We start from the raw sequence: 16,861 nt of genomic DNA on the forward strand, positions 1-16,861 counted from the left end.
CGGAGCAGCCCGGCCTCTCTGCCCCGGCTCCCGTCAGCGCCGCTCCCCGCCTCCGGCGCCCCTGGCGCCCCCGGCAGGGCTACTCGAAGCTGCTCCGGGAGCTTCCCCGGTGCTGCCCGCAGTAACCTCTCAGGACCCCGGAAGACGCCGCCGCCGCCCGGCTGGAGCAGGGACAGGCTCCCAGGTCCCCGCGCCCCCTCTCGGGGATCCCCTGTCGCCGACTCCCTCCCGGACCCGCAGGACACTCCCCTCCGGAGGCCGGGCCTGGTCCGCCCGCCCGCCGCCCCCGTCCCGCCCCGCGCGCCGCGCCGGGAGCCCCGAGCCCGACCCCTCCCCCCGGACGCCCGGCCCGCTCGCGGGACGGAGGCGGCGATGGTGACTGGGCAGCGGCGCGGGGCCGGGGCCTGGGCAGGGCGGCTCTGCTGCCTCTTTCTCTCGCTGCCCCCGCCCCTCCTCCTCCTCCTCTGTCTCCGCGAGTACTAGTCCGGGCGGCCGCCGAGCTTGGCGCTCTCTCGCCTTGCCGCCTCCTCCCCCGCGCCGCGGACCCTCTCCCCTCCCCTGCGTCGGCTCCCCCTCCTGCCGCCCCCTCCCGCTCTCCTCCCGCTCTCCTCCCGCCTCCTCCTTCTAGGCACGGCCAGCGGGGGCAAGAGCGAGGTGGCTGTGAGGAGGCGTCACTGAAAGCCCTGGCTTGGGGAAGGCTGCGGGCTCAGAGCCGGAGACGCCGAGCTGGGGCAGGGTGAGTGGCAGGCGTCGGGCCCGCGCGCGCTGCGGGAGGGGACAGCCGGTGGGCCCGGCCAGGTGGGCGCCCAGCGCGGGTGCATGGAGAGCCGTTGCGGCTGGCCGAGCCCAGGTTGCCTGCGCCGCGGCTGGCGCGGGAACTTCGCTTCGGCGCCCTGGGAGACCCCGCGGAGCGGTCGGAGGTGCTGCGGGATGGGCGTTGGGTGCTGGGAATGGGAAGGGAACAGCTGCTTCCCAGCGCCGCCGGCGGCCGCAGAAGTGGAAAAAGTTGTGCCGGGAACAACGTCTCCTCTGGAAGCCGGCGCGAGCCCTGCTCTCCGGCCGTCGCTGGCGGGCTTCGGACGGCGGCGCGTGGGTCCCGGGCGCAGCTCGGCGCCGGGCTCCAGCGCGCCTGGCACCGCGCCCTGGGGGCCGCCCAGTGGTCGCCCCTGCTGTCCCTGGTCCGTGGCGTGTGGGTCGCTCTGGCCACAGACGTCAGCTGCTTCTCAAATCTGGACTGCATTTTTGTGCAGCTCAGTGATTTGGGGTGCGGGCTGGAGGAGGTGGGCGTGGAGTAGGGAAGACAGCATCTGGGATGGGCGGCTTGAGCCCACGGGATGGGCGAAGAACTGGGGAGACTCTGCATGTGTTTCTGGATGTTTTTAGGCACACAGTTTTTTTCCCCCCTTCCATTCAGCGGCCCAGTGTTCTTCGAACGTAGAAAAGCAAAGGGTTTTTTTCAATCCCGTTCAACTTTTCTGTTATTTCAGGATGGTCATGAGTTCCATGAAAGTCCATGTGCTGTTTCAATGGGAGTGAGACCAGAGTACAGACAAAGTCCTATCTCCACCCCCTGTCCTCGCCTCCACCCGGGCCATTTCCTGTATGTCCCATTTGCTCTGCTGTGAGTGTGTTTGTGCATGTAGGTTATCATCGGTGGGTGACCTACGGGGAAAAGACAACTTTTTGAAATCGCAACGCGGCCGCTATGGAAAGTGTGTGCTGGAGCCGAGGGAGTAAAGATTCGGGCGAGTCAGAGCTGTTAGAGGCTCACCCCAGAGAGGTAAACCTGAGTAACTGAGCTTGAAGGAACATTTATAACCTGCATATTGCTTTTGCCACTGGCCAGAGAGCTCCACTCCTGCCAGGTTTAAGAGAGGATCAGATACTGACTTCTTTGGTGTTGACTTTTGCTGGTATTCCTGATTCTTTCGTACTGGTTCTCTTTTAGAAACTACTCCTTTTTAAATTTAGGAGATAGAGAACACATGTTCGCGGGAAGAGGCAATGTTTTTAAAATAGGAAAGAGAAAATCAGATTCTCATTTCTTTTTGCTGTCATGCTATGATAAGCTTATTGATCCATTAGAAATCTGATTCTGATTTTGAAGTAATATCAGATGAAACACGATCTTCTTAGTAGTATTTTTCTCTAAGTGGTCACATGGAGAGCAGACTGTGTGGCTTCTTGTGTTTTTTTCTAGGGTGCAGCAAACATTTTATATCAGGAAAAAGACATTGTGTGTTGTAGGAGAGGAGGATGGGGTGGGGCAGTCATTTGTCTTCAGAGCAGCCTAATTAGGAAGAATAATTACACTGCAAATGAACATTGTTGAATATAAATTGAGTCATGATATGTGAACCAGTCATTTGTCTATAGGAAGGAAGAAGGATCTTTGTAGATGAGAACAAAGCAGTGCCTTCTGGAAGAAGTAATGTATGCTGTTCACCATATGCATGGGCTCGGTGTTGATGGCACCACCCAGTGTTTGGGCAGGGAGGAAAAGTCCATAGTAGGAGGTGATAGAAAAACAATATATAAAAAACTACATATTTCTTTTTAATGAACACTGTATGCACCTTCTCAACTTCTTTACTGCAAAGAATTGATGAAATGGTAAACCCAAATATAGGAGACCCAAACTTGGGCTGTTGGGCTCCAGATGTACCTATACCTTGGGCATGTTATTTAATTTCTCTGTTTTTGTGTCTATAAAATGGTGAAGATAAGAATTCAACTCAGATAATCACCTTGAAGATGAACTGATTTATAGGACTTAGGATGGTTCCTCACACTAAGTGCTCAGAAAATGTTACTGATGATGATCAGGTTTTCCAAATCCCTAGGAAAACGTGGTGCCTGTTAAACAGCTAACGCAGAGATACCTGATTTTAGAGTGAGTAGCTCTGAGTTGAGGCTGGACCTGTGCCCTGCCAGCCTACACTCAAAAACACTGATCTTTCTGGAACTTGCAAGCTGCATCCTTTGGCTCATTCTGGTTAGCCTTTTCTGGGCTTCCATTTCCAGGGAGTTTGTAATGCAGGCACTATTTGAGTCTAGAGGTGGAACCCAAATGTGGCTTGCAGTTCCAGGCTACATGTCCCATTGCAATGGCAGCTTTAACTATTAGGTCCCACCAAAGTGAATATCCAAATTTTATTTGAGGTAGAAAGAAAACTGTAGTAATGAACATGATAAGTGCCTCTTTTGGAACTCTTAAAAGCAACATTTTACCCAATGCTTACTGTTCTTAGATACAAACAAGAAGCAAATAGCTAATCTCTAGAATTTACTCCAAAAAGCTTTAATATATGTCTTGGGTGCTGGGCCCGCAGTAGCTCACACCTGTAATCCCAGCACTTTGGGAGGCTGAGGTGGGTAGATCACAAGGTCAGGAGTTCGAGACCAGCCTGGCCAACATAGTGAAATCCTGTCTACTAAAAATACAAAAATTAGCCGGGCGTGGTGGCATGCATCTGTAGTCCCAGCTACTCAGGAGGCTGAGGCAGGAGAATCACTTGAACCCGGGAGGTGGAGGTTGCAGTGAGCTGAGACGGCACCATTGCACTCCAGCCCGGGTGACAGAGCAAGACTCAAAAAAAAAAAAAAAAAAAAAAATATATATATATATATATATATATGTGTGTGTCTGTCTGTCTGTCTTGGGGTTAATGATGCACTTCCCAGTTTTTGCTAAGATTGTGTCTGTCTGTCTGTCTGTCTTGGGGTTAATGATGCACTTCCCAGTTTTTGCTAAGATTGTGCCCCAAAGTGAACCAAAGGCATTGTTAGCACAATAGTGCTTACTGAGAAGAGGAACTCTGCTATGCATTACTCCTTCTAATTTAGGGAGAAAGCCTGTTTGTTCCTTCATTCATGCAGTCATTCATCCTGTCATTCAGCAAATACCTAGGGAGCCGCTCCCTTGGGCCAGGCTCTGTTCTGGACTCTGGTAACACAGCAAGAACCAAGAGCAGGCCTCTCCTCTTACATAGTACACATTAGAAGAAGAAGAAGAAGAAAAAAACAACAACAACCATACACCTCTGTTTTCAAAGGACTTCCATAGACCCTGGAAGCTCCCTTTTTGACTCAGAAGAGCTATACTAGAACTTGGCGTGTTGGGTGTCCTTGCCTTCCACTCTCCAGCCTGGTCAGAGGGAAGTGATCTGGCTGGGGATGGTGGCAGGGTACAGCTAGTCCTGTGGGTCTTCCAAAGGGAGAAGGGGTGGCCTCTTTCTTTCTGTTCTTTATGATAAAGTATTCAGTTTTAGTGGCTGAGCACAACTACTGGCCAGTGAAACAAATTGTTTCGCAGCAATGAAAACAAACAGTTCGCAGTGTACTGAGCACCATAAAGACAGCGCTGGGGCAAGTGAGAGCCAGACAGGCACTGGGCGACTCTGGCTCACTGAGGAAAAAAAAAAAAGACTAAACATGGGCAAAGGAGATCCAAGGAAGCTAAGAGGTAAAATGTGATATGCATTCTTTGTGCACGGTTGTTGGGAGGAGCACAAGAAGCAGCACCCAGATTCTCAGTCAACTCCTCAGAGTTTTTTTTTTTTTTGAGATGGAGTCTCGCTCTGTCGCCCAGGCTGGAGTGCAGTGGCGCGATCTCGGCTCGCTGCAAGCTCCGCCTCCTGGGTTCACGCCATTCTCCTGCCTCAGCCTCCCAAGTAGCTGGGACTAAAAGGGAGTTGTCAAGGCTGAAAAAAGCGAGAAAAAGAGGGAATAAGAGGAAGGTGAAGATGATGATGAATAAGTTGGTTCTAGCAGGTTTTTTCCTTATCTATAAAGCATTTAAACTCCCTATATACAATTCACTTCTTTTAAAGAAAGAAATTGAAATGGAAGACTGTGTAACATTTGTTTTTAAACCGTACGTTGTCTTTTTTTGTATAGTTAACACATTACCAAATGTTATCTTTAGATAGTCTTGTCCTGGTGGTATTTTCTTTTCTTTTTGAGATGAAATCTCCCTCTGTCACCCAGGCTGGAGTGCAATAGCATGATCTCAGCTCACTGCAGCCTCCTCCTCCCAGGTTCAAGTGATTCTCCCATCTCAGCCTCCTGAGTAGCTGGGACTACAGGTGCACGCCACCACGCCTGGCTAATTTTTTGTATTTTTAGTAGAGATGGGGTTTCACCATGTTGGCCAGGCTGGTCTCGAACTCCTGACCTCAAGGGATCCGCCTGCCTTGGACTCCCAAAGTGCTGAGATTACAGGCGTGAGCCACCATGCCCGACCCTGGTGATATTTTCAGTGGCCACTAACCTTTCCTGATACAGTGTAGGGCTTGTAAACTGGCATGTAAATTTAAAGCAGGCTCTTGTTGGTGCACAGCACAAATTAGTTAATATATGGGGTTGGTAGTATTTTCATCTTCAGTTGTCTCTGATGCAGCTTTTATGAATGTTCTGCTAACTGAATACCATTCTGTAATTGCAGAAAAAAACAAAAAAGTTGTGGCTGTTTTGTTGACATAATGCTTCTAAGTAAATAAAATCTTTTTTATTAAAAAACCGGCAATTTTTCCGGCACGTGAGACATATCAGCCTTAGAAAGGCAAAGAAGGAGTCAAAGGTAGGATCTGATCATAGACTTATAAAAGCCAGATTGTGTCCAGAGAAGAGTCTCAGCTGGCATTCGAAATACTTGATTCTCTCTTGGTGTAGAAGATGTGGCTGAAAGAGGAAAGAAAAGAGTGAATACTTGTTTCATCATGCACCTTTCAAGGTTTTGTTTCTTTTTTTTCATTACTTTAAAAACTGCAGTAATACATGATAAGATAATACGTAAGTTTGGAGTCTAGGAGGCTTGGAAAGGGATAGTGCAGCCAGGGCGCTGACAGTAGTTGTTGGACTAGAGTCAAGGTTGTGCTGGGAAGTACCTGAGGGTTTGGGGTCTTGGGCACTAAGCTAAGGGAGTCTGTATTTCATCCTGAAAGCTGTGCGAAGGCTGGTGCATTTGTAGCAGGTGAATGCTGTGATCATATCGCACTTTAGAAAGAGCTCCATGGCCATAAGGTGGGCTAGGTAACAAAGAGGGCAGGGAACAAGGTGAGCTGGGAGGCTAGGACCAGAGTGCAGAAATCCTGGCCGGACTGGGTGGCGGAGAGAGGAGAGGCCTGCAGATATTGACCCCACTTCCTGTTCATCTCCCGGGGTGGTCCCCTAGGAGAGGGAGTGTGCACTTTGACTGTTACGGGTCATGGCACCTTTCACTGAGGTAAGCAGTTGTGGGAACCTCAGTTTGGAGAGAGATGGCAAGGAGTAATGAGTTCAGTTGAATCCAAAACTGAACTATAAGCCTTCCAAGGAGAGATGTCCACCAAAAAGTTGGATTTAGAGGCAGGAGGCGAGGTCTGGAGCTAGAGATGATAGAGGGAGTTCTTTTTACGGTAGTGGCAAGTGTTTGTAGGGAGGCCTCCCTCTCTTGCTTGGCATGTCGAGGTTTACTAACTGATGCTAGGTGCAAGAGTAATTTGTGTCCTTGTAAGTGAAATTTTCTCTTTGATCCCTTTACCAGGCCTGACTGGCTTGATTGTCCATCAAGCCCTTGACTTTGGCCTCAAATGACCAGGCGCGTACTGATGTGATTTTGCAGACTTGGTGAGGTCTGCTTGTTGTTATTTTAAACTGAGATAGTTAAGAGGAATGTACATGGAGTGGTTGTGAATGTGTTTGATAGCTAGGATGTATAACTGATAAAATTGATACCACACACGTGTGTGTTAAGGACAATATTTGTGTCCTCCCCGATTCATGTATGTGGTGAAGCCCTAACCCTCTATGTGATAGTATGTGGAGGTAGGACCTTTGGGAGGTAATTAGGCTTAGATGAGATAATGAGGGTGGGACCTCCATAATAAGACCAGTGTCATTATGAGAAAAGGAAGAGAGACCAGAGCTCACTCTCCAGTGTGTGAGGATGCAACAAAAACGCAGCTGTCTGTCTGCAAGTCAGGAACAGGGCCCTCATCAGGAACCAAATCTCCTGGCACCTTGATCTTGGACGTCCCAGCCTTCAGAACTGTGAGAAGTGAACGTTTGTCGTTTAAGCTGCCCCATCTATGATATTATAGCAGCTTGAACATCTATGTGTGTGTGTGTGTGTGTGTATACTGTACATTTTCTTAAATGCAATAAATATATTTAAGAAAATGTAAGATGAACTTCACTTGCTGAGAATGTAAACTAGTTTTGTGTATATCTACAAGATATTGAATACGGTTAAAGAGGTGTGTTATCTGCATGTTTTCCTAAACTTTAATCAGCTAGGTCAAGAGAAACACCCAACTTTGATTTTGAGACTTGGCAGGACTGGAAAGGAGAACCTCAGTGTATTTGGATTTTTCTTCTGGGTTTGTTCTGACTTTGATTTAATAACACGTTATAATGATTAAGTGGTTTTATGGAGACTATTTTACAGATATTTTTGTCAAACTTAAATAAGACTTCCAAGGTATTTACTTGGGGGTGAACTTTTGAAGTTCAGTCAAACTAACTTTTACAACTCTTCACATTAAAAAAAATAAGCGAGGAAACCTGTACCCAGTTATAGTATTTGAAAGAAGAATATTTGAGCTGGTTAATAATGAACAATGTTTAACACTGAGGTGACATCAGCAGTAGAAACAATTCTTTCCTTGTGCCTTAAGCACAGAGAATGGTTCAACTAGAGGTAACCAGGTTGTCTGGCCTTTGACTGCACAAGGGTAATAAGTGGACGATTAGTAGCCCAGGTTGATACACGGAAACTAGGGTGTTCTGACAGTTTTAAAGCTCTCCCTGTTTGTGAGACTAAGAACATTTCCCTTGTGGGTTGAATCTCTCTGGTCCTAAAAGCACACAGATTCCCAGGAACCCATGCATTGCTAATGGGCAGCTGCACACGTGTGCGGTTCCCAGGTCTTCATCTCCAACTGCTCTGCACACCCTTCCTCTGAAACATTTCCTTCCCTTGCCTTAGAGAGGGTGGCCAGGCTCTCCTACTCTCCGTGCTAGGAGAACTAACTCTTGTTTTCATGTCCACCAGGGATGAGGTTTACCTACCTTCTTTTTTGAGGTTACCAAATGACCCTCAAGGGCTACTGGTGTTAATTTGCATTTCATTCATTTGTGGCATAAATGAGAGTGTGCCAAGCAGGCCCCCGTGAATGCTTGTTGAATTGCAGGCACAACCGTTACTCCTCTTACTGCTGTGGATTTAGGGTAAGTCCAGTGGGGATGATTAATTATTGTTAGTCTGTGCAACCAGCAATAACACCTCACCTCATCCTTGCCTGCTTAACAGGGTTGGAAGGACAGAGACTAAAATTTTACCTGGTTATCTTAGTGGGGTTATGAGTGACTATTTTTTTTCTTTATTTTTCTGTTTCTCAGATTTTCTATAAGTAGCATGTTGCTTTTTGAAATCAGAACTAAAGAACTGGGGAAATATTTTGGTTTCTGTACAAAACTGTAGCAGTGGTTTTGGTCACAACGTCGTACATCGCTTTACATCCATAGTGCATCTTTTGTAAGGCAGTTCCTGTCTTTAAACAGAACTGACATTCCTCCTCATTGTTGATATAGTTACAAATACTGGAAGGCTGCAGGAATGTACCTAGGACTGGGGGCTGTGACCCAGATCCAGAATGGGGCAGCTTCCTCTGAATGATAGGGAAGACCCCACCCCTTATAGTGGGTATGTTTGGTATGTTTTCATAAACATTTTAAGTGTGATTTGTGAGGTGTTTCTGTTGTATTGATAAGAAGTACCGAAATAAACCTGGTTGATAAGAAATACTGAATTAAATAAATGCTGTACTGGCATGTTAGATTTTTTTTTTTTTAATTTCACCGTTCAGTGGAACCTTAACCAGCAGTGAGATCTGAAATACTTCTTTAGCAACAAGCTCCCCACATGCCCGGAAAATTAAGAGGGACTCTTTTTCCTCTCCTGATTCTATTGTTCAGCATTTTCTTTCTTTCCACACTGTGCTGTGTTCTCGGGGCACCTGGAGTTCAAACTTCCTTTCTCCTGGGGCAGGCTGCAATTGGGCTGAATTTCACATGTTTTCTAGTTTTAAGGCATTTAGCCAGTTGTTTAAGGAAGGCTGTAATTGCATTCACAGGAACCTCATTCAATCTTCAGATAAGTGGTACATGGCACACACTTATTAAGGGCAAAATAACTTCTTAAAAAATTAACTTTCTCTTGCTCATAGAGAACACATTTTCTGAATTAAAAATAACAGACTGGATAGTCTGGGAATTACAAACTTACCAGTAAGCAGTGTTTCTGTATTTGTAAATGACTAACACTTGTATATTAAATAGACACATAAGAAAAACATGGCTCACAACTTTAAAAACAATGTAAAATCACATTTGTTTTCTTTTTTAAAATGGCCAGCTGTCCGTTCTGAGAAGATGATTCTACATTCTGGAGAGGTATGTCTAAACAGATACTCTTTCACTTGCTCATGCTTATAGTGGGCCTCTCAGGGTTCTTCTGCAGTGGAAACTCATAATTACCGACTTAATTACTGACTCTGCGTGGATCCATGCTGTAATTCGTAGCATAGTGTGCCGGCTTAAACTGGTGACTGGAAGTCATTTTTGATCTGAATCCTTTTGGTAAGTGAGTGTGCTTAGGTTGTCTCCACTATTTATGTGGGTTTTTTTTTTTTTTTCTCCAGCTTGTGCTTAAGTGTATTGTAAAGAAAGGGCAGCATGAGAGGGAACTAAGCTGATGTGTGAAATGTTTACACTATGTTGCAAAGCCAAAAAGAGCTGTAGCCAGTATGGGGTGAAGAGGCCACACTGAATAATAAGAACCCAAATGGTGGTGGTGGTGGGAAGGTGTGAGAGTTTGTGTATACACCTGTGTGGACAGGTGGCCAGGGGGCCTTTTAGGATAGTCTGACCAGCCGTGTTAGGGAAGAACCACTGCTCCTTTTGGTCTGGAAACTAGACTTCTGGTCCTTAAGCGGCTTCTAGCTTTCTTAATATCCATATTGGTCAACAAAACTTGAATGTTTTAAAAAATTTAAAAAACGTAAGAACTGCCATCCAATTAGATTTCCTCTAGTTTGGGATGTATATATTTGATTTTTGAAACCTTGATCATGGGACTTTCATTTCTTCTTGTGAAATTTCAGCTTTCTCAGTTCTGACATGTTCGGCCTGTCCAGATAGTTTTGAATTCTGACCCGGTCATCTGTCTTGTCAGCCTTCCCTCTGGGCCACAAGTCGTTCTTTGATACATGCAGCCTGTCAGTCACTCAGGTTCTTTGAGTCATTAACTGGTGCTGCTCTGTTAGCCTCCCCTTGTCATTCTCCTCCAGTTCTCTTAGTAACCAAGGGTGCGTCAGCCTTTGCAGGCGGCCGGAGGGCAGAGGGTTGGAGTCTGTGCCAAGATACAGAGGAAGCTAATCATACCCGTGACCTCGACCTCATTAACATTGTGCTGGAACCAAAGAGCCAGCATTCCATGGTATTGTTTGACTTTGGATTGTCTCTGCTGATTTATGATCACGAGGTCTGTAGTCCTGCCCTCGAAGGGAGGCAGATGTTATAGCCAGATGAGAATGCGAGACACATTCAGAACTTACTGCCTCCTTTTAACTTCCTAAAAACTGGGCTTTGGGTTGTCAGCTATTCATTGAGTCCTGCTGATGGTGATCTGGCTCCAAGCAAACCTGAGTAAAGAGTGTGAGGGAGGAAGGAAGGCTTCTGAGAGGCTGGAGCCCGAGTGGGGAGGCTGATGTTCCCAGTTGTGGGAAGTCCATACCCCTTCAGCAGGGCTTCTCAAGCTTGACGGTGCCCAAGAACTGGCAGGAATCCTGTTAAAATACAGACTCTGATACAGCAGGGCTGGGTGGGGCCTAGGATTCTGTATCTCTAACAAGCTCTCCCCATGGTGCTGCCCCTGCTACTCCTGTGGAGCTCACTTTGAATAGCAAGGCCTCACGTTCAACTGGACCATGAAAGAGACTATGGAATAGGCAGCTGGCGGCCGAGACCTGTCAGGGCTGGACTGTGCCTGCCAGGAGGGCCCATGAGGTCTGACTTGAAGTTGGTTGCCTGCTACTTAGGGCTGGCCTCTATTGGGATGAGACTGTGAGCCCTTAGCCCTGGCACTTCCATTTGGGCCTTTAATAGCTGTTGGGAGCCACTGTGCGGGGATGCCGTCAGTCCTTTAGGGCAGGGAGGTTATGAGCTCTTCCAGTTGAGATATGGTAAAGCTACAGGGGAAGGCTTCCCCCACCCCCCAAGTTAGTTAAAATGATTTCCTCATTTCAGGTTGGTTATATTCCATAAGTTTAACTAGGTTAAGAAGGTGCTAACATCCTTCCATTAAACCTGCATTTTCCCACATACCCTGTAACTTCAAGGTTATGTGATTACAAAGCTTTTAAAAAGTTGCCTATTGTTTCATTTGGAGCATTATTTCTGAAACTTGCCTGACACTCCACTAAGGTGCTGGCTAGACATATGTGTTACCAGACCCTACCAGGGGTTTTGGCTTCATAGGTCTGGAGTGGGTCTTGGGAATCTGTATCTTTTAAACAAAGCTTCTAGGTGGTTCTTATGATCAGGAAGGCTCTAGAAAAACCGATTTAGAGAAGCATCCGTTTAGAAACCTGTCTGTCTGAGCCTGTGATACTGGCCATGTCTGAGGGACACCCTTGCCTTTTTATTTCTTGGCCTCTTAGATACTTGCTTGTGAAGGGCTGTCTTCTGTCCCATTGAATCCACTTCACTTTTTATCTTAACACATGCTTTTGCTCTTACAGAGAGGCTCTTATCTTAGATGGAGCCAAATCAGAGAGGCCTTTGTTAACAGTGTAAGAAGTCAGTTCTGTGAAGCCTTTATTTTTAGGAAGGTTTTACAGATACTGACTATTAAGTGCTCAAAGATACTGGACTATACAAGCTTTGGGCCTCTGTAGAGAAGTCTTTAAGAATGTCTTGATAGTGATTTTTCCCACTGTTTCCTACTTTGGTTCAGACACTGGAGATAATGAGCATTGTTAAGTAATGGATGACCAGAAATGGATGAACAAGGGGCCCTATCCTCCACAGACCAACTTGGTTCTGATCCAGGTGACTTGTGAGGTTAAGGAGTTTGCCCTTCCACAATTGTATGGAAATTAACCTCTATTCCTAAAGATGCAGGATCCATCTCAGCCTTACCTTAGGGGCAAAGTCAGCTTATGAGACCAATGAAGTAGGAAATGGTCAGTGTGGAGGAATCAGCTGGATATAGCTCCTTACCCAAAAGGTGGAATTCACTTAGTGTTGTGCTTACAATTCTACCATTAGAGAAATTGGGTGAAGTGTTTCCCTTTAAGCCTCTTATTAGATGTGTAAGCATCCATAGGACAGGTGATGCATTTGTGATTCATATGTTAACAGGAATAACTTAATAGAATGCTTCTTAGGATCAGAGTATACAGGGAGTGGACATTGATAGGGTGGAGTATGGGCCACTCTTCAAGGAGGGCAGAGCAGGATGCGGGGCCACAGATGGCAGCCTCAGGCACCAGGTGTCCAGGCAGCTCAAGAAAAGCACAGCGTGCCTGGGAGGGCACTAGGCAGAACTTGTTCTCATTCATTTAATTGGTGTGTGCGTGTGATGGAAACTTTAATATCATTTAAGATGCATTTGGCACATTTCTAATGTGGCCATTTCACATACGAGTTATAATGAAAAGCCAAGTGATCTATATATGAAAACTAAGACTAAACACCATAATTGTACGTAGGATTGTTTTGGATGGTTTTTTTTTTTTTTTTTTTTTAATATTTATTTATCTATTTATTTGGGACAGAGTCTCACTCTGTTGGCCAGGCTGAAGTCCTGTGGTGCGATCTTGGCTCACTGCAAGCTCCGCCTCCTGTGTTCACACCATTCTCCTGCCTCAGCCTCCCAAGTAGCTGGGACTACAGGTGCCCGCCACCACGCCTGGCTAATTTTTTGTATTTTTTAGTAGAGACGGGGTTTCACTGTGTTAGCCAGAATGGTCTCGATCTCCTGACCTCGTGATCTGCCTGCCTCGGCCTCCCGAAGTGCTGGGATTACAGGTGTGAGCCACCGCGCCCGTCCGGTTTTGTTTTTTAAAGTCAGTTTAGTTTTGAGAGAGAAGCTAAATCCAAGACTTGGAAAATGATCCATTTTCTGTACCTGCTTAGCAGGTGAGCTTGGCCAGCAACAGAAACCTTCCCTTCTCTCAGGGAAAGGGGGGATGGTGGGAGTGTTGGGGGCATCTTTCCCAGGGGACTTGAAGAGAAGGGCTTGACTCTCCTGAGATTGCATGCCACCTAGATAATGTGCATTAGCTCATGCTTTCTCTTTTGTATCTGTAAAGAATCATTACATTTGCAGAGTTCTCAGCCTCTGGCTGGCAAAAAGAAACTGAACTTGGGCATTCTGCTGCCAAAGCCAAAGCTTGTGTAAGTGGTGGAATATGTTTTCAGAACAGAGTGGGGATGGGTTGGGAGATTCTCTTGTCTCTGCTGCCGGAGTAAACCAGAACTGACAGAGGACTTACACAGAAGCACTCCCCAGGGACCAGAACTCTGGGAACGTCTATGAAGAACTGACCCACTCCACGGCTCACAGCCATTTCCCAACTCTTCTTCCCTTGGCCTCCCTGCTCTGTCCCTAGATTGGGGTTAGTGCCCCACATTCTAAGATTCATAAGATGTTCCTCCATGTTCTTGAAATGAAACATACAAAAAATGAATCCATTCTTATCACACATAAAATATCTTTGTCCTCAAGGGGGCATGGTACTCAGGAAAGATGGAAACACAGCCTGTGAAAGGCAGAAATTGATAAGAACTATCTGTTCTGCCTCCCTGACCTTCCTGTGCCGTCAGCTTGCTCTGCGGCCTTGGGCAAATCATTTTGCCTCTTTGGACTGGAAACGGTGAGGGGATGGAATCCAGGCCTGAAACTCTTATTCCAGTTGAATCCATATGGCTGTGTATTCAGTCATTTATTCAACACATGCTTATTACACCCCTCAGAAAGCTCGCAGTCTAGTGCGGAGAGACGGGTGGAAGAACCGTGATCGTTGAGGGCTAGCAGGTGTGGCAGTGTGTTTGGCCATGGAAAGCCTTTGGAGGTGTGGGACCACAGGCACAGGGGCCGGTGGGGAGGTCAGAGGGCTGCAGCATACAAACACAGGGTGCTGCCTGAACATGGGGAGGCAGTTGGGGTTTCTGCAGCACTACTTGAGGTGCGCTGAGAATAGTGTCCTCACTGGCCCCATACCACGCATGACTTCCTGTGAGTTCCTGCAGCACAGCCACCCTCATGGTGGCATTGGTGTTGGGGGTAGGCCCTGGGAGCTGAGTGGAGCATCATCTCCCTTCATGACCTGAGTGCTATTTTGATGCTTTGGCCTCCACCCCTGCCCCTCATCCCCTTTTGTAAAGAAAGTAAGAGCTATAAAAACATAAACAAGAATGTGAGAACTTGCCTGCTGTTTACAGAAATATGCTTTTTTGTGGGGGAGGGGTAATCTTTTTCTTTTTTTGTAAGGAGAAGATAGATATTCAAAGAAAGAGGAAGATAAACTGGGCTCTTCTGAATCCTGAATTACTTTATGGCTCCTGGGCCTTGGTGTCTTTGTAACCACAGAGTTTGGTTCACTCTCCAGGAAGAAACTTGACCCTCTGATAAAACCACATGGAGCCTTCCAGGGCAACCTCAGTGTTTCATTTATGGAGTGGTCAGATTCTGTATCTAAGTGGGAGGAGAAATGTCTAAAAGGAGAAGCATGCGTTCTCTTTCCTTAAAGCTCGAGTTCGCTTTGCCTGTCCTAAAACAGATGAGGGCCCAGGAGAAGAGGAAGGGCCTTGCCTGCACTACCACCTCCACCTCCCCACCTTAAAGGTGGCTCAGTCCCCTATCCCGTTGGTCCCCAGGACTGGGAATGGTGCCATGCATAAAAACCAGCTTTGTGTATTTTTTACAACAGAAATGGGCTTCAAAGCACTGTGGAGTGTGAGGCCTTGAGCACAGAGTCGCTGTTGGGTTAGTAGGCTGGGCCAGCTCTGTACTCTGTCCCCCAGGACTTGCCCTTAGCAAGCATCACTGTCACCCAGAGGACTTGTGAAAACACTGAATGTGGGTCCCACCCCAGAGATTCTGAGTCACTAGTACTGGGATGGTGGAGAATTTGTGTTTCTGACACATTCCCAGGTGATGCTGCTGCACCACACGGTGCCACTCAGGCACTTGGTAGGGGTGTGTTGAGGCAGGCAGACTCTGCCCCTGAGGCAGTGGTGCTGAGCTATTGTCTGCCTGGCAGGAACCACCTCATGCTGGAGGAACCTGGGCTTCACGACTGGTGGTTTGCCGGAGATGCTCGGGGGAGCTCAGCTTCACTTCTGACCATAAGGATTGTCTTTCTGTCCTCTCATGACACACCAAGATGTGGCATTTGGGGCAGCTAAGATGGGGTGTTGTTGCCTCCTTCCAGTTTGTTCTCCTCTCTGGTGTTGCTGAAAGCCATCTGAACCATCCCAGTGTCCTCTTCTATGTCAGAGCTTGCATTAGCCTTAAGGTAAAGTCCAAACTCTCCTAAAGCAGCTGCAAGAAGGCTTTTTGTGATCTGAAATGCTTCAGTGGGCACCAACTTCTTTCTTTTAAGAACTGTGTTCTCGCTTCCAGGACTCTCCATTTTACTGTTCCTTTTGCCTGGCATGCTCTTTAGTTTGGCCACCTCCTCATTTTAGCCCTCCCTTGTTCTGGGGAGCTTCCTTTGATGCCTTGGAAATCAGCTGGTGCCTCTGCAAAGGCTCCCATGTCCCCTTGTATTTTCCTCCCTTCAGCTCCTATCAGCTGCTCAAAGTCGTGAATGCAACCTATTTATTTCTCTTTGTGGACTGTAAGCTCCCTGAGGGTAGGAAACCCATTTATGCAGGCATTTCCAGGCATATAGAAGGTGCCTGGCATATAGAAGACCTTCCTAATCATTCTGAGATAGGTACTGCAGGGGAGGAAACTGAAGCACAGGTAGGTTAACTACCTGGCTGCAGTTACCCTGCCACTGAGTTGTGAAACCAGTATTGTCACCTAGGTCTGTTTGATCCAGCCCCTCGGCCAGGTAACACTAGCCTTGTTTTCTGCTCTGAGACCAAAGAGCTTAGCCATAGGCTGCGGATTTCTGCTGGAACCATCAAAAGACTGGCTACTCCCGTTAATAATAAAAATGACTTTTTCCAATTGTTTTTCAGGTGAGTTGGGAAGCAGACTCTTGAGTTGACAGCTGGCCTATGGTTTCTGCATTTTGTTAGGAAGCACCTCATGCAAGTGAGGGACCTGGGTCTGCTCACAGCCAGGTGGGTGTCCCTATACTATAGATATGACAATGCACTCTGATAACCACCCAATGTTCTCATTCAACAGAAAGAAAATCCTTAAATGTGGGGCAGCGGCTTCTCTAAGAAAGGTGTAAATTGGTCCCTGTGGGTGTTGTGAGTGGCCTGGTAAAGATGTTTACCTGGCTGGCTTGCTCGTGGGCATGGCTGGTTTTCTCATTACTCAGCCCTCTTTCCTTTGTTTCAACACCCTTTTCTTTTCTGTTTAGGTCCGTGCTTTAGAATTCCTTTTCCTCCTTTAAGATTCAGCCCAAATTTCTTTTTTTCTTTTTCTTTTCTGTTTTTCTTTCTTTCTTTCTTTTTTTTTTTTTTTTTTTTTTTTTTTTTGAGATGGAGTCTTGTTCTGTAGGCCAGGCTGGAGTGCAGTGGCATGATCTTGGCTCATTGCAAACTCCCCTTCCTGGAATCAAGCCATTCTCCTGCCTCAGCCTCCCAAGTAGCTGGGACTACAGGCACATGCCACCACACACGGCTAATT

General features: G+C 47.0%; 1 protein-coding gene across 3 annotated transcripts in view; it reads left to right on the forward strand.

Annotated features, from left to right (window-relative positions):
* Positions 1-331: 331 nt before the first annotated feature.
* The window catches only part of LHFPL2 (LHFPL tetraspan subfamily member 2), a 163,159-nt gene continuing 146,629 nt past the window's right edge, over positions 332-16,861 (forward strand). Inside the window, exons 1-2 of one of the 3 annotated variants that reach the window (XM_050795737.1) lie at positions 332-736; positions 16,240-16,344. The gene's annotated coding sequence lies outside the window, so the exon portion shown is untranslated. Of the gene's footprint in view, positions 737-14,227; positions 16,345-16,861 lie in introns of those variants that run through there. The other 2 variants (XM_050795736.1, XM_050795738.1) reach the window with 2 other exon arrangements.

Source organism: Macaca thibetana, chromosome 6 (assembly GCF_024542745.1).
Source record: "Macaca thibetana thibetana isolate TM-01 chromosome 6, ASM2454274v1, whole genome shotgun sequence".
Lineage (NCBI taxonomy): Eukaryota > Metazoa > Chordata > Mammalia > Primates > Cercopithecidae > Macaca > Macaca thibetana.